This window comes from Ambystoma mexicanum, chromosome 1q (genome assembly GCF_040938575.1).
Source record: "Ambystoma mexicanum isolate Mex_15411 chromosome 1q, UKY_AmexF1_1, whole genome shotgun sequence".
NCBI lineage: Eukaryota > Metazoa > Chordata > Amphibia > Caudata > Ambystomatidae > Ambystoma > Ambystoma mexicanum.
The window spans coordinates 1,005,191,234-1,005,208,768 of NC_090922.1; the positions used below are offsets into that span (position 1 = coordinate 1,005,191,234).

At 45.2% G+C, this 17,535-nt stretch overlaps 1 protein-coding gene across 4 annotated transcripts in view; it reads right to left on the bottom strand.

Moving 5' to 3' along the window:
• ST6GALNAC5 (ST6 N-acetylgalactosaminide alpha-2,6-sialyltransferase 5) overlaps positions 1-17,535 on the bottom strand; it is an 830,159-nt gene that overhangs the window by 194,136 nt on the left and 618,488 nt on the right. The window lies entirely within an intron of this gene.

Below are 17,535 nucleotides of genomic sequence, written 5' to 3' on the forward strand. Positions count from 1 at the left end.
AGGAGACATTCTTTTAGGTTTCACCATGAATGCTTCTCGCATGCCGCATTGTATTTAAAAGTACATCTTATCTTCCAGACTCAGGTTGGACACAGAACCGGAGCTCCAACACTTTGCCCCCTGAAGCCCCTGCTCTTAACTCTGCACCAAACCCTGTCTGCCTCATGCCCCAGCATCCGATTCGCCATCCTCACACCCCTTACCAACACTGAAAATAATTCTCAAAACGATGCCCTCCCCTAATACTTCAAACGCACCCAATCCTGCCATGCTCTGAACACCTGTGTGTGGCATGACCACACCCTCGCCTTAAAAGCACAACAAGGGTTCATTGTTTGTTCAAGTGCACAATGGGGCTCATTACAAGGTTGCTGGTCCGGAAACAATGGTACCGAGAAACTTGCCGGAACCGTTGTTTCCAGACTGGCAAACTCTCCTTATCGTTTTTGCTGCCTGATATCCCGGTAATACTGGGATATTACAGGCAATGGAAAGCCTTACGCAATGGAAAGCCATACGAATCCATAGGAGTGGGAAGGTCAAAGCACTGGCACTGTTAGTAACGGTGTCAGTGCTTTAAGGAAACATCTGCTGGTAGGGGACAGAACTACTGGCAGGTCAGTCCTGCCAACACCTCAGAGCCCCTAACGGCAGACTTGTAGTTTGCCTGTCTGGAAAGGGTGTTGGTAACTGTTGTTACGGGCACTTTTTTCCAGACCTGAAAACCTGTGATGAGGGGCCAAATCTTGTGGTGTTATGCAGCTTTAATTAACCCACATTTAGAGCAGGTGTTAGGTTATTGCTTTTCATAAAAATGTACGTCAATAAGAAGTGAACAACACTAGAATTGTTCTACCCAAAAATATTCAGTGCATTATGATTGCTGATTATTCTGTATTTCAGACAAGCAAGTTGGACGATTATGTGTTTTCTTCAAATACAATGCTGTTCTGTGTACAGTGTCACAATCTGCTGTTACCTAAAGGTTGTATTGATGACCACTTAGGTGGCAGAAAATCAGCACGTGCTCAAATAATGTTACGCCGTCTTCAATGGGGTGCATGTTCTTACAGAGTATTCAAGGACAATTTGAATCCAACAATGTACTTCATCATTATAAGTATTTTCTTTTGAAACCCCACTTTTTTCATTTAGGCTTTAGGGGTCATTTTACAAGAAGTGATAATGTCATGGAGGCTACAAACAATGTTATCACGTACATGCTGTTGGGTGCTCTATAAATATTTACAAAATGTCCCAGAAAAGGGCAAAAACAACAGGCAGAATCACCACCAATCCCTGTTTTTGCACTTTCTCTTGGAAAAGGTGAACTGCCTGCTGCATGACAAAGGGCACAAGAAGATATATACTGGAGTGATTTTGATCTGAGATAGACATGGAATAGGAGGAAGGACTAGTAGATGGAAGAGGACTTACACACTGGGGAAGGGGGCAGCTATGTCGGATATGCCCGCACTTCTGTCCCAAGACCCTTCTACTTTCTGCAGCCAAGGCACTCTCACAGCTGATATCACAAGGAATAACTCTTGTTATAGCAGCAAGGATTGGCTCCTTGCAGAAGCCTTAGAAAGCACCAATCCGATGTGTCAAAGTGGCATTATAAGTGGATAATAACCCCCCTTAATTTAACCATCTTTGGAACTCCTCTGTAGAAGCATCTTTAAGAATGATCTTCGTGTATCCACTTAACGAATTATAATGGAGCCATTTTAGAACAAACTAGAAGAGGATTTCACTGGAACCTTGTTGGGGTGGAGGCTGCCCACAGTTTCTATCCATTGGCTGACGACAGATCCCTCCCTATCCACTTCTGGTTAACATATAAATCAAACTGCTCGAGAAAAAGTCTGTCTCCTGCTGGACATGGGCACCCAGGACTCTGCCTGCTGAAGTACAAAGAGGTGGAAGTGTCCCCAGCAATATTCCTGGCTGGGAAGAGAAGACGTCAGACTCACTCTTCCTCAGGGACCCAGTGAAGGGCTCCATAGCACTCTGAAGACCAAAAACAATTTGCCATTGGCTTTTTCTACAATTTCAAGCCACTTCAACCTGCTACAAAGACCCAGTGGAGTTGTATTTGCCACTCTCACAACTTCAAGCCTCTCAGAGTGGCTTTGAGCTACACGGACTTGAATCTCACTGTCTTTTCCAAGCCTCTTTGCTGCTTGTTGAACCCCACTGCATTGTAAGTTTCAGTTGAACCTTGAGCCTTCAGCCATCACTGAAGCTGAATCTCCACTTTCCTCATACCAAGACCCTGACAAGTTTTTAACTATGCTAACTTGACAACACTATCTGCCCCAAATGTATTTGAGCCCTGAGACTTTGCCTATTGTTGAACTGCATCACTTTGTTGAATCCTATAGAGCTACCTCACCAATTCGAACCTAACTTGACACAAAGGAACGTCCCCAGAAATCTGTCTTGTTACTGCCGTGACCCTGAAAGAAGTCACGCATATACATATCTGTGATTCTGTCCCGCTGGACTTGTTCTATGAGCTCAAGTGGCATTTAAAATCCCACTTGATGGCTTGGAGAAGTATTCTTGAACTTGTGAGGCTTTTCTCCAAGACTGTTTTCCTCCAGATCCCTGTTCAATACCCAGACTGATCCTTGGAATGCATCTAAGACAGGAAATATATTTCAGAATGAGTTATTAAAATTCGTAAGATGATCTGTGCCAAATAATTCAGTGAAACATGGCTCACATAGGCACCTGTACTGAAGGCTAACAGACATGGTCAGAGTAGGGAAGAATATATCCATGGGCACCAAAAACAAGTGTCCCACTTCTGAAGTGAATGCATGACTTTACGTAACAGGGTCTTATTGGGGTAGCACCCAGGGGTACATTCATGGGGAATTGTATTGTAAATTAAGCATTTTAAGCACATTGGGACAGTAACAATGGTCAAACCTCCTAGCTGAAAATCCCAGCAAATGAGCCAAAGTGGCTCAGAAGTCAACGGCATGTATGGAAACCAAGAGCCATTATTATATCACAGTTGACTGAACATATATGGTGTAAGATGAAGTACCCAACTTCCTTCAGGTCATCAAACTGAAAAACAACACAGATTACATGTATCAAATAAGCTGCCGAGCCATATGCCACAAGCACTGACATTAATGTAGCATATACGCTGCTCCTATAGCACCTGTAACCAAACCGCTATACAACATTTAACAAAGTTGGTACGCTTGTGCTTGATATAAGGACGCCAATATAAACAAAAGGCACGATTGAGAAAGAGAGACTCGAGATCATAAACATAAAGGAACTGAGATAGACCTAAATCACTGCCAGTTTTTAATGTTAATGGATATGATTGATTTTCACACAGAAAGTTTAAACTCTTGAGGGAGAGGCACAACCATTTAGACGCTTATCAGGGAAAGAATAAGAACTATGGGAGTATGCACAACGCTGACAGGGCAATAGCAGCAATGCAGAGCCAGAACAATCTATTCCAAAATAGTCTACAGAAAGATTCAAAGAAGGAAAAGGGATGCACTCTGGATACTGACAGGGGGGTGATCGGTATAGTAAATAATTGCAACCATTCAAGGATACTTGGCTTAAGCACAAAGTGAGCAATGGGTCTTAAAATGATATGATTCTATCTGTTAATTATTTTGCTAAAAACTAAAAGATTAAAGCACTTTAATCTGGCATTTGGCAAGCACTTTATAGAAAACGAGATAATGCCTCATAATTTTTTTTCTCAACATTTTCCTATAAAGATTGTTTAATGTGTTCAGGTTGATATAGAATGTGATTTGGTGTTTTGCAAATCCATTTCAATAACCACAAACAAATGTGCTCTGTTCATAACCAAAACAACGCCGAAATCCTAGTATGTTCATGTATAACTAAAGTTAAAATGGCATAGAATGTAGCCTTCATTGGAGACTACGAAATAAGGACACAAGTCTCAAATCCACTTGTCCAATTGTGTGCTCTAGGGCAATTCACGTGTCTTAACTGCTCAATTTGAGATCAACTACAAATCATTCAGTTCGGTTTGCCAACCACCAAGTTGGATTATTTATGTCTGAAAGGCACCATTCTCAAGCCCAAGATCTGTCCACCCCAAACCGCGCGCTCTCACCTGCCCCACCTCATCACTGTATAGATTATTGGCCTTCTTTGTCATTCTGGGCTACAGGGCCCTTAGTCTTGAATCTGCTACATTGGGAGCATGATATGACGAGGTGCACAAAGCTGGGCCTGGGAAAATGGGTCTACATTTTGATATACGGTTTAGTTTAGTTTAGTTTAGTTTAGTTTCTTTATTTATACCGTGCACCGAACCCTGGAGTAACTGGGCACCGGAAACTTACAAGAAGTTACAGCATAGTATATACATACAGTAAAAATAACGATTGACCAGGTTACATGATGGTCGACAGTGGAAGAGTACATTTAAGAAGAGAATCAGATGGCGGTGGAATTCTTGTCGGCGAGCCAAGATTTAGTTTTGGCTCTAAAAAGTCCAAAAGGAGGGTTCTGCTCTGAGGGTCAGTGGTGTGGCGTTCCAAGCTTTGGCGGCCAGGATCGGGAAACTGGAGCCGCCTGCTTTTTTTAGAGAGAATTTGGGGATGGAGATGCAGTGTGAGTATGGCGTTCTGGTTGGCCTGGTTAAGGTGTGTTTAGAGAACCTGGCTGCCAAGTATTTGGAGCGTCATTGGAGAGGCATTTATGGACGATAACAAGGGATCTGAGAGTGATTCTGTCTCGTACAGGGAGCCAGTGAGCTTCTTGTCTGATGCTGGAGATCTGAGCATGTTTTGGGATACTCAGGGCGGCTCTGAGGGCATTGCTCTGTAGCTCCTGCAGTTTGTTCAGATTGCGTTCTGAGGTGCCGTGAAAGAGAGTTTTACAGTAGTCCATTTTTGAGAGCACTAGCGCACTGGCTAGGGTAATGCAGCTGGATGGAGAGAGGAAGGGTTTGTAGGCGTTGATGAGCTTATTTGTATAAGCCGTGGCTGAGGCTGTGGCGTTCATCTGTCTTTTGAGTGAGAGAATGGAGTCTAAGTAGACCCCGAGAGTTTTAATTTCTTTGGTCACAGAGATTTGGTTACCATGTATGTTGATGGATGCATAACGGGGGTCCAGTTTGTTTAGACGTGGTTGAGAGCTGACAAGAAGGAGCTCTGTTTTCTCGTCGTTGAGGTACAGGCCGTGCTCTGCCATCCAGGCTTGGATCTCCAGGTAAAGATTGTTGATCTTAGTGGAGTCCTCCTCATGGCAACCTGAAAGGGAGATGAGAACCTGGGTGTCATCAGCGTAGTTTGTATAAGTGACGCCCAGGTTGTCAAGGCGGTTGAACAGTAGCTTGGTGAAAATATTGTATAAGGTTGGCGAAACGCACAAACCTTGTGTAGCGCCACAGAGGATAGGGGTGGGGTGGGTGGACTGAGGCCCCTGGGGAGAATATCCGGGTGGTTCGGTTGGCTAGGAAGGATTGGATCCAGGCAGTCGCCTAGTTAGAGAAAGCCACTGAGGCTGTCAGATGTTCCGTGAGGATCTGATGTTCGACAAGGTCAAAGGCTGCTGAGAGATCAAGCAGCAGGAGGATGGCTAGCTTGCCCTTATCCTTTGCCTCGTCCATATGGATTTCTAGGTCCAGGAGTGCTGTCTCTGTTCCGTGCCTTGGTCTAAAACCTGATTGTCTAAGGCCCAGGAGGTTGTTCTCTTCCAGATGCTTCTGGATTTGCAGGTAGGCCACTCTGTCTAGGATCTTTAGGATGTAGGGAACGGTGGTGGTAGGCCTGTACTTGGTGGGGTTGTTGGGGTCTAGGTTGTTTTTTTTTAGAAGAGGCATGAACCAGGTCTCCTTGAGGCTGCTAGGGACTGAGCTTGATTTGAAGGATGCGTTGATTAGGGTGGTTATGAAGGGGGCCAGATTGTTGGCACCTTCCTGGATAATGGGGGCTGGGCATGAGTCCCCTTGGCATCTGGAGGGCTTGATGCCTTTGATGATGCTTGCCACTTCTTCGGTAGATACCGAGCAGAAGGAGAAGGGGGGGCAAGATGGTGCTTCAGCGGTGGCCGGTGGTGGATTGTTAGCTTTTTTGGCTAGGCTGAGCTTTTCCTGTTCGATTTTGGTTTGTAGCATGGCAATTTTGTCTGCCAGGGCTTTTTGGATCCTCTCACACCAGTCTGCATCTTTCACGCAGGTTTCTGAGGGTGCGGATGACGACTCGAGTTCTCTGAGGATGGTGAAGAGCTCCTTGGTTTTAGATTTGGGGCTCTCAATTCTATTGTCGTAGGTCTCTTTTTTGGCCCTGAGAATGGAAGTTTTGTTGGTAGTAGCTGCTATTATGAGTTGTGTTTTGTTGGCTTGGTTAGGAGTTTTTCTCCAGGTGGCTTCTGCAACTCGTTTAGTATTCCGAAGGATTCTTAGCTCCGAGGTGAACCATTTGTTCAAGTGGGCTGCTGGTTTAGCTTTGGTGAGTTTGATGGGGGCAATGATATCTACTGCTGATTCAAGAGTTTTATTGTAGAGGTCAGCGATTTTATCCGCATCTAGGTTGGCGTAGTTTGCGGGGGTGAGGATGTTGTGGATAAGAGGGCGAAGGTTCTGCAAGGTGATGTTGCGATTGTTCCTGGTGAATGTTTGCAGGACGGTGGCTGGGGGGGTGGCTGGTTGTGACTTCCCTTGGATGGAGAAGGAAATGGCATGATGGTCTGACCATGCAATAGGCTCGTTTTTAAGGATGGTTGTGGAACAGTTGAGATCTGCTAATCAGTCCGGGGTTCTGCCTTTGTTGTGTGTTCGGGCTGTAATTCTGATCTTAAACCCTAGTTGGGAGATTGTATTTTCTAAGGAGAGTGCATTGACGTCATTAGGATCACTGAGGCCAAGGTTAAGGTCTCCTAGTAGGATGATTTGAGATCCTATTTTGGTGTTAGTGGTCAGGAGCTCGGAAATCTCTTCCTCGAATGAGGAGATGGGGCCTGGGGGTCTGTATAAGAGGTGCAGAAGTACGGTTTGTGTGGCAGAGAGTTTAAGTTTGGCTGACAATAGTTCTGCGGACCGGAAGCTGAAAGGTGGGGTTATTCTGAGGCCAAGGAATGTTTTGGCGATAAAGGCTACTCCACCTCCTTTACCTGAGTCCCTGTCATTCCTGAGTATTGAGTAGCCTTCTGGGATGGCGAGGGATAGATCAGAGCCAGCAGCCTGGTGCAGCCATGTTTCAGTGATAGCCAAGAGGTGGAGGTTGTTGGCAGAGATGAGGTCTACGATGTCTAGCGGACGGTGGCAACAAAACAACATTTTAGGCTGAACCGTACATATGATTACTATGGCATAATCAGGCTTCACTTGACATACAACTACAGAAGGTGGATGATTGAGTCTGCATTTGCCATTTGACAACAGCATACATGCATGTGAGCACTATGCGTGGCATTTACTGCTTAATTTATCAAAATATGGCAGTACATTGAGTGGCTGTTGTGGCTCTTGGCATATCAAAACAGCACTTGGGCTTGTGAAGCGTTACCTTAATATGACTATCATGCATGACATATGAGGCGTAGCCTGGTATAGTATGGAACTACTACAGTAAGGATATTAAATTAGTCTCTGGGCATGTAAACTGACATTTAGCAAAGTAGGACTGTGTCTGGCATGTGAGGCTTTAACTGGCAGAAGATGAGTGTAACTGGCCATAAGAAGCTGTACTGACGTAGGAAGCATTGCCACTTATAAGTGCTAGTTTTTCTTGGTGCCCTCCTGGCATTTTATTACTGCACACATGGCATATAGAGACAGCACCAGAGATATAATATGGTTGGAAACTAAAGTAACTTTTTGTCAGCTTTAGTACTATTTGCTACTTTATTAAATGTACACTAAGTGGGGATGATTTATAGTTGTGAATGCAAGGTCATATGATATCAGTTCCTTGTTATCAAGGTAAATATGGCAAAACTTCCTGTGATGTCCTCAGGTGTGTGATGTCATTTCTGCTACTGGCATTTTGGTGTAGGGCCTCATTACGAGTTTGCTGGTGCGGAAAGAACGTGCCAGTATTTCCGTATATCAGCACGTTTGGTGGTGTGCCTGATTTACCTCCAGGCAAGAGCTGGGGCACCCTACTGGCAAAACACATCTGGTATTACCAGAATCAGTAATACCAGCAATACCCCATGAAGTCCTCCTATGGACTCCATGGAATGGGAAATAACAACACTTGCCGGCAGATTGCAATCTGCCGGTAATTTTGGCAGACCCAGTGCCGGTAGCCGTAATTCCGTTTTCTAGTATACCACTGGATTTAGCGGCAGGATACTACCAAACATGTAATGGGGCCCATTGACTCTGCTGTTTTGTGATACTAGTGCATGTATGTCAGCACATTCATTCATGAAAAGAAGTATAAAAAAGATATTACTCCCCATAAAGTAAGATGTAACCACCCAATTTCCCAAAACCACCCACACCGAATCAGGATCCGATCATGGAACCGGTTGCACCTGAGATTCAGCTATGTAGCATTTCAGAGTAACATCCACAAGTCTATCCTTGAAAAGGAGTCATGGACTTGGGAGTAGTATGTAAATCGAGGGTCCCCACTGTCAGGGAGGTAAAGGAAGTCTGTAATACTCAGCTCCTGGTTTATCTGATTGAATCCTCAGGAATCTCCTTCCTTCGGCTCTATTATCCTTGAGGCCCCAACCACTGTCTGTTCCTGGCTGGGTCAAGAACCATATTGAAGTCACCTCCCACTATGAGCAGGTCCTCCATGACAATGTAATCTTCTCCATCACTGGTTCCCAGAATAAAATGTGTCCCCTATTTAGGCAATAGACTGACCCCATTGTCAAAATGCTCCCTTGTTGTTTCCCTTTGAGGAATAAGCAAGGCCCTCAGGGCCTCTGAACTCGTTTTCCACTACCAATCCCAGGTGATTTGATACCACTATCACCACACACCTTTTATTGTGGGAGCCGAGGCATGAAATAGGGCCATTGTGGCCTTCGCTCTGAGCACCACTGAGTTTATTTCCCCTACACCAATGAGTCTCCTGAAGAAATACCAGGTCCAACTTGGAGCGTGTAAATTCTCACACCACCAATTACCTTTTTGTGGTCAAGTTAATGCCCCTAGCATTGAGAGAGCGTATCGACAAATAATAAAATAAGTTCAGCCATAAGATCCACGAGAAAATCTCAATTAAACCCCTCCATTCATCACCAGTGTCAGTGAGATATCAGACCATGCGGCTATGTAGTCCCGCCACCTCCCCCTCCATTCTTGTCAAAACACTTGTAAAAACAAATGAAATAAGAAACCCCAAATAATCCCACTCCCAACTCCTGTGCCCTCTCGCCAAACCCCAGCCTCCAGTCATGAACTACTGCCATATTCAGCATCGGAATGGACCACCATTAGATTATAAGCACCTGGGCTATCTAGGCACAATGCCCATCAACCAGAGCCTCCTACACCGCTTCGCCAGACACATGCCTGAAGGACCCCAGGTCAGCTTCTCTCTACCTCAACCCCTCCTGACTGCAGGTCCCCCAACCCACTGTACGCCAAAGGCATGACACCCTTATCACCAACCCAACTGATAGAATCATTGTCCCCTCAATCACTGAAGATGTTCTATACTCCACCAAAGGGGCTCTGTCTCAGCTTCCCTGATGGGGGGGTATTCAGTTTCTTGAATTTGCAACACCCTCAAATTTGTCTCCTCTCTCCCGTCTTCCCTCTTCTCGGTCCTTCTCTGCTACTGCCATTCGGATTCATCACCGTCTGTCATCAATCAGTACTTTTGTCTTTCATATTCAAAGAAAATGAAACATGGAAATCCAAGTGGTATCTGACCCCTTGCCTTTTACGCCAATGCGTGAGAGATGCACACAGTCTGCATCTAGCCAAAGTGAACTTGGAATGATCCAGAAAGACTGTCATAATGGCATTATTGTAAACTATAGGATCTTCTCTTCTGGCTCCCCCCCCCGAATCTTTGCCTTTTCTGGGTAGTAGTGAAAGTAGAGTAGGATCAAGCCAGTACAACTGGTCTTCCCTCAAGCCCTGTGAGCCCTGTCAATAGTGAGTTTGTTAGTGTCATCAAGATCAAACAGGAGGATGCTGGCCTCATGTACTGCCCTCACAATATTTCTCTCCATCTCTCCGTCTTTCTCGGGAAACCCCAAATCTTGAGATTATTACTCTGCTGCATGTTTTCGAACTGATACATGTTGAGGGTTATTTCTTCTTCGTCTTTTCTAACTTGGAGAGCCACATCTCTATTTGTATTTCCATAATATCCACTGATGTTTATTTAGACTCCAGGCCCCGGAGCCTATCATCCATAGTGTCCACTCTCTTGTCTAACTTATCCAATCAGTGCCCAATGTCTGACTGATGCCCCTAATTTCCTCCAACAGTGCCACAATGTTCTTGATGGACATAGTGTTGTCAGCCATCTCTACCATAGAGGAGAACCCTAGTTTGCTCTCAAGTAGGGGAGCCCAGGATATTGAAATCTTTGAAGTCTCCCTTTCCAGGACATCAAAGGAGATCCAAATCTGCAGTTTGGTCAATCCAACCTGTTTAATATTATTGCCCCTATGTGGAAAACCAAGTGATAGGAGTCTGCAGGAAGCAAAGGGGAAGACTGCCGCAATCTAATGTGGCATCACTACACTAATAGTTTTTGAGGTTGAGGAAATCCAATAGCGATTACAGGCCAGACAGTATCTAATGCAAGCATATTCTGGCTCAAGCCCCAAGGTGGAGGATCTTGAGGTAGAGCTTGTGTGTCTAGTGTAAGGTCACTAGTACTTTCAACCAGCCAGTGGGCTGCAATTACCCCTTTAGGGGGAACCCGCTCAATCATCTCTAATGCCACGTTCTCCCCTCAGCACGTTCAGTTTACCAATGCCAAAGGACATCTAACCTCATAGAAGATGGAAGGAAGCTCTCAAAATGAGTCTCTGAGGACTCAGTGGACTAGTGATTGTTGCTATTTATGAACACAGTTTGAATGTTACTGTTTATGAATGCTGATTTGCATTCTGATTCATTATATTGTTGACTGTTCTATGTAAAGCGCTTTGGATAAAGGCGCTACATAAAACACAATGGCCCTCATTACAACCCAGGCGTTAAGGGGTTAACGGCGCCGTAAAAGGTGGCGGCGCCGTTAAACCCTTAACGCCTGATTACGAGGTCCCTTTGCGGGTTGGAGACTTTAACCCCTGCTTTTTGCTTTTTGTGCGTAATTAGCGCCTTCCCCATTCCCATTGAGCCCTATGGGGCAAAAATGGGAATGGGGAAGGGCCATGGCGGCATGGGGAATTACCGCCCCGCCAACCTCGGAATGGGCGGTAATTCCCCATTTCGCCATGGCGGAGTCGGTAAGTTACCGGCATGGACCATGGTGCAATTAGCACCATGGTCCAACGCCAGGGTCGTAATGAGAGCCAATAAATACAAAATACCAAGTGTCAGATAACAGGAGTAGGATTCTTGGCATGAGAGTAGAGAAGACTGCAATACAATATCTTGGCATTCACCTACTGAGAGATTTATCAAACGTATCAACTATCAGTTTTGACCCGACTCTTGAGACCCTTAGACTGGACTTGCGAAGATGGTCCCTGCTTATATTGTCATGGTACGGTCGAATGACAGAAGTTAAAATGAACATATTCCCCAAACTCCTATACTTATTCTCAGCCCATAGGGCTCAATGGGAATGGGAGGTCAGATGCACCGGCACCATTCGTGAATGGTGCCGGTGCATCCGACATGCTCTGCTCGCGGTTTCCGTTACGCCCACCGGGTCAGACCTGGCGGACGAGAAGGCAACTGCGAGCAGAACTTGTAGTTTGCCGGTCCGGTAACAACGGTACCGGCAAGGTTACCAGTACCGTTGTTACCGGACCGGCAAACTTACATTGAGGCCCATTGTTACACTTGGGTCAACAGGGCAAAAGAAATCACTGTGTTCCTTGCATAGCAGCCCAGTTCATCCTACCAATGGTTCAAACACCATGGTGAACCCGATGACCAAACCAGCCCACACCAATACCAAGAACTGCATCTGCCCAAGAGTAATGTTATACTTCTGGGATGGATAAGGTAATCTACAGCCATTTGCTAATCTCCAAGTGCTCTGTTGGATCTGAAAGAGGGGTATTGGGCTTCTGTATGTGGGTCAGTTTCTAGGTGTTCTGCAAAGATGGCATTGAGGCATGTGTGTCCGAAGGAGAGCCTTGTATGTACATCTGATGTTTGATAACTGTTGGAAGGGTGACTGAATTGTCAGGTGTGAGTGGCTTAGCTGGTTTTGTGTTTTGGACGGTACTGAAGAATGTGATCATGCTAGTTTGCAGTCAGAGACCTCGATGGGCAGGTTTGGGGAGGCGAATAGACTATTTTGAAGCCACGCATAGCAGATCATAACATAGCATAGCAAGGCATGAAACAGGCCTTATACAGCAAAACAATCTTGCACCCTCCCCATATGTTTACCACTGGCCTTTTTAGATAGCTCTCATTTCACGCTTTGCTACTCTGTAGTTCTTGCTTTGCTACTGTCAAACCTTGTCTCACCATCTCTCTCTCTCTCTCTCTCTCTCTCTCTCTCTCTCTCTCTCTCTCTCTCTCTCTCTCTCTCTCTCTCTCTCTCTCTCTCTCTCTCTCTCTCTATCTGTCCATCTCTCTCAAAGATTGATATATTGTATCCCATGTGTAACAAAGGCAGGTCAGGGTTGAAGTCATTCTGGAGACTTCACTCCTTATCAGAAGGGAGAAGTGGTGAAACAGTCTAAATACAATGGTACTGACTGTTTCCATCAAAAACTACAACAAAGAGCACACACCTGCACCTACACAACCAGATGCAACAATTCACAGTCACTGCAAGAAGGAATAAGAGATTATAATTATATACATTGTTTACGCTTAATACGGAAGAGGTTTAGAACCTGTGTTGCTCTGTGCGGTCCTGCTTCCAAGACGAGCATGTTGCCACTGAGCTATACTACCCATGCCATGGCATACTGAACCTACTACCCCAAAAACAAACTCACATAAGCAACCTTTCCACCCACTAATTAATCAATATCACATTGCATTCTCTCTTGGACCTTGCACATCCATGCATCAGAACTTCTAAGACACACCCAGAGAAATCTCAACTTTGCATATATTTGTCTTGGGAGGATAGCTCAGGGGCAATGTGCTTGTCTTGGAAGCAAGACGACAGAGAGCAATGCAGGTTCGATCCCCAGGTCCGTGGTTAGAAACCTCTAGGTATTAAGCGCGTTATAAATAACCTATCATATCATATCCCCCACAACACTCTCACCGTGCTTTGCATTTTCTGTGATCTAACCATATTACATCCCCATGCCTACCAAGGCTTGTACAGTGAATCTCATTAGTACACAACAGAGCATAACATCTGTAACCAAAACCATTATTTTAAATATTTTCTTTAGAGTGGACACCCCTGATTAACACGCAATTGTGTTTACTCACTTGGGCTGATTCAGTAAAGACATTTGGCTCCACCACAAATTCACAAGCAGAGCCATGTCATGTATGCCAACATCCATATCACATAAACCCCTACATAGGATGCAGGAATAATAGTCTATTTTATTGTGCATTTGTAAGGTGCTTATACATCAAGTGATTTGTGTTTCTAAGCACCCACAGGTCAAGGGGAGGGAACATGAGAATGAAAGGCAAATGTAACAATGAAAGATGGTGGCGGTCCTGCTAGGCCTTGTGAGAGGCGGTCCTGCTAGGCCTTGTGAGCATTCAGAGCGTGTGAGTGAAGAGAGAGGGAAAGGATGGGGGAGCAGAAATTAATATTACTCGCATAGAATAAGAAGGCTACATGATGCACCCTCACACTGTGGGACGTGGCCTGCTATCTGAACTGTCCTGAGAATTACATTCGGATTTGTGGTCATCGGAGTTACGAATTTTCTGGGCAGCTGTTCAATCCACTTGCTTCTGTGGCACTCCCTGTCCTTTCTAGCAAGCAAGGGGGGATAGACGCCTTATAACTGCGATGACTGTCAGGGGTAGTCTGACAAAGATTGCTGATTTGTTGTTCTTTTTGCTTGACATGTTATCTTGATGCCCATTTGCAAGTTATGCAAATGGCAAGCATTTATTATTCTGCAGTTGCCTTACGCAATGCCATGTATTATGCATTGTGGGCCTAGGTGGATGGAAAGCATCCATGGCAGTGATCCTTTACATTGCTTCACGCAAAGCCAATGCAAATGACCAAATAATCATTCAGCCTCCCTACCTAACTAGCACCAAATTCCAAAACACCAGCATAACGGTGGACCACGGCATGATGATACCATGTACCACAATTGTGAGGCACACAATATGCATATATGAGCTCAATTGGTTCAGCACACAAACAAACATACTCACTTCAAATTATGCCCGGGATGGGTCACACTGGATACTGTGCCTCCAAAATATCTATAAGCTTACCTGCGCACAGCATATGTTCTTCTGATCTGTAGGCATCAGCACTGTAGCAACATCTTTCTTGCTTTCCTCCCACTAATCCTACTAATACCCCACACCGACCATTCATTAGCCAGCCATACAAAAATGGCTATTCAAATCGACTCACTGTTAATATGGCATGCCGAAATGGAACTGTGATGACTTACATTAAAGTATTGATGTATAAGACCCAATAACATAACAGAAGTGTCAATCCTGTTCCCACGCTTCAATATAATGTTATGTTATATGAAGACTTCTGGAGCTTCCTTTATGCCCCCAGGAGCACCATGGAGAACTAACAAAGGCAGCAGCATGCATTAGAATAAGAGGAATAGTCAATTGGGGAAACACATTTGTCGTAAGAAACATGTGGAATTACAGCAGATTATCCATCTCACGCAACCACGAGGCAGTGAATTCCAGTGTGCTGCAGCTTGGCAAATAAAGCAACTTGTCCCTATTTGGAAGACCATAACAATGGTACACTAGCTAGACTTTGAGTCAAAGGTTGCAGATTTCGAAAGGGCACCTATTTGTTACGTTCCATTAGAAACATTAATGATACTCTTTAGTGTAGAGCCTAGAAGTTCATGAATAATGCCTTTAATTGTAGTCTCTCTGCCACAGATATGCACTGCAATCATTTTTATGAGCTTTGTGCCACAATCACACAGAATTCTGGTTGCAGCATTTCGGATCTGCTGCAATTTGTTTATGGATTTCTTAGGTTTTAGAAAGACCCAGATTGGCCGAGTAGGAGTAATCCATGAGTGCTGATATAAATGCATATATAATATTAATGCAATAAGAGCACCAAAAAAGTGCAGAAGCTTTGTTAGCATTCTGATCTGAGAAATTATTAAAATGGGTTTCCAGAATCTGACCTGGTGGACACATTTTAAGAGGCCACACTAGTTATAGTGAACAGGGGAACTCTGAGAGGTTAGCCAAAATCCAATCACGTTAGCAGAGGAGAGCAGTCAAGGTGTCACAAGTTTCCCCCCTTCTCACCTGTCTTTGTTGTTTGTTGGAGTTCTTCGATGGAGTCTTCTTTCGTACAGTTCAGGTCTTGTATAAACCAACGTGCAGGTCCTCGGGTTCCAGCGTGCGTTCAGCGTTCTGAGTCCTGGGAACGTTGAGATGTCCGGGAAGTCCAAGGAAATCCAGGAAACAGCAAAGAGTGCACACGGAAGACGAGTGCACGGAGATCTGGGATGCAAGGAGGACAAAAAGGAGGGGGAGAGAAGGAGGATGAATTTAGGGGTACCGGGAACCAAGAATCAAAGGAAAAACACAAACGAACTACGGCGGCACACGTCTAGCCAAGGCAAACGGTAGCGTTGAGACGCGCAGAGCCGCGGGGTCGTGTCCGCTTTATAGAACGTAATGCGTACGGCGCGGAAACTGGTAAACAGTATTCCGCATTCGGCGGCCATGTTGGGAGTACTGCTGAGTGCAAGCCCCTGTAGGTCAGGGAGCAGGAAGTCCAGAAAGGACGCGTCCGATGGTTCATGACAGCATGCCTCCTCCGAAGGCCTGTTCCTCCGGGTTTGCCTGGGTGTATAAGGTGGTACCTTTGAAGTAGCCTGGGGCTTTTAGGATTGAGACCGGTACCCAGGTGCGTTCACTGGGTGGATAGCCTTTCCACTCCACCAGATACTGTAGCTGACCACGTCTGTACCTGGAGTCACATATTCGGGACAATTCGTATTCTAGCTGGTTGTCGATAACCACAGGGGTAGATCTTGGAGCAGACCGGGAGGTCTGGACGTATGGTTTCATTAGAGATGTGTGAAACACTGGGTGGATCCTCTTCCAGAAGTCTGGTAATTTGAGTCGGAAGGCCACTGGGTTAATTATTTCCTTTATGGAAAAAGGGCCATAGTACCGAGGAGCCAACTTATTAGGTTGTAAGTGTCGAGGCTGTAGTTTCGAGGATAGCCAGACTTTTTCACCCACTGCATAGGAAGGTCCTGGTCTTCTTTTGGAGTCCGCATAGTGCTTGATGTTAGCTCGTGCCCTTTCTAGGTGTTCTTTGGCTTCCTTGTGTACGTTGATGAGGGTTTCAATCCAGGAGTCGTCTGTAGGAACTGGTGTAGGATGTGGGTGAAGGGATGGTAGAACCGAAGGGTGGAATCCTTGGCTGCAGAAGAAGGGGCAGATCTTGACAGCCGAGTGATCCGAATTGTTCTAGGCGAATTCAGCCACAGGTATTAAAAGAGACCAACTATCCTGGACCTTGGTGGTGAAACAACGAAGATACTGCTCCAGGGTTTGGTTCACATGTTCTGTAGCTCCGTTGGTCTGTGGATGATAACCTGAGGAGAGGGCACGTTGGATTCCTAGTATACGGCATAAGTGTTTCCAGAATTGAGATATGTATTGAGGACCTCTATCTGATATGATCTTGGAAGGAAGTCCATGAAGTCAGATTAAGTGTTCCAGGAAGATTCCGCAAAGTTCTGAGGAAGATGGTAATTTATACAAGGGTGTACAATGAGCCATGTGAGTGAATAAATCAATGGTAACCATGATAGTTGTGTATCCCCTGGAAGGTGGTAGTTCCACAATAAAGTCTGTAGCAATAAATTCCCTGGGCCTTGTTGGTAGTGTTGGTTGGAGTAGGAGACTCGCTGGCCTCTTGTTATCATGCTTGTTTTGATTGCAAACTGCACAGGCTTGGATGTACTGCTGGACGTCATGTTTCATTTTTGGCCACCAAAACTGTCTTTGTATTAAACGGAGAGTGTTGGTAATGCCACAATGTCCTGAATGAAGGGTATCATGACAGAGGCTTGTAATCCTTTGTCGCAGTCTCTGTGTGGGAATGACCAGGCCATTGTCCTTGAACAAATACCCGTCCTTGGTTTTAAGATTTCATCGATTCTTCCCAGTAAATTCCTTCCAGATCTCAGAGGACTGGGTTTGAATGCAAATGTCTTCCAGGAGAGTGATTGCTTGAGCTACGAAAATTGTATGGGGAAACACCTTTG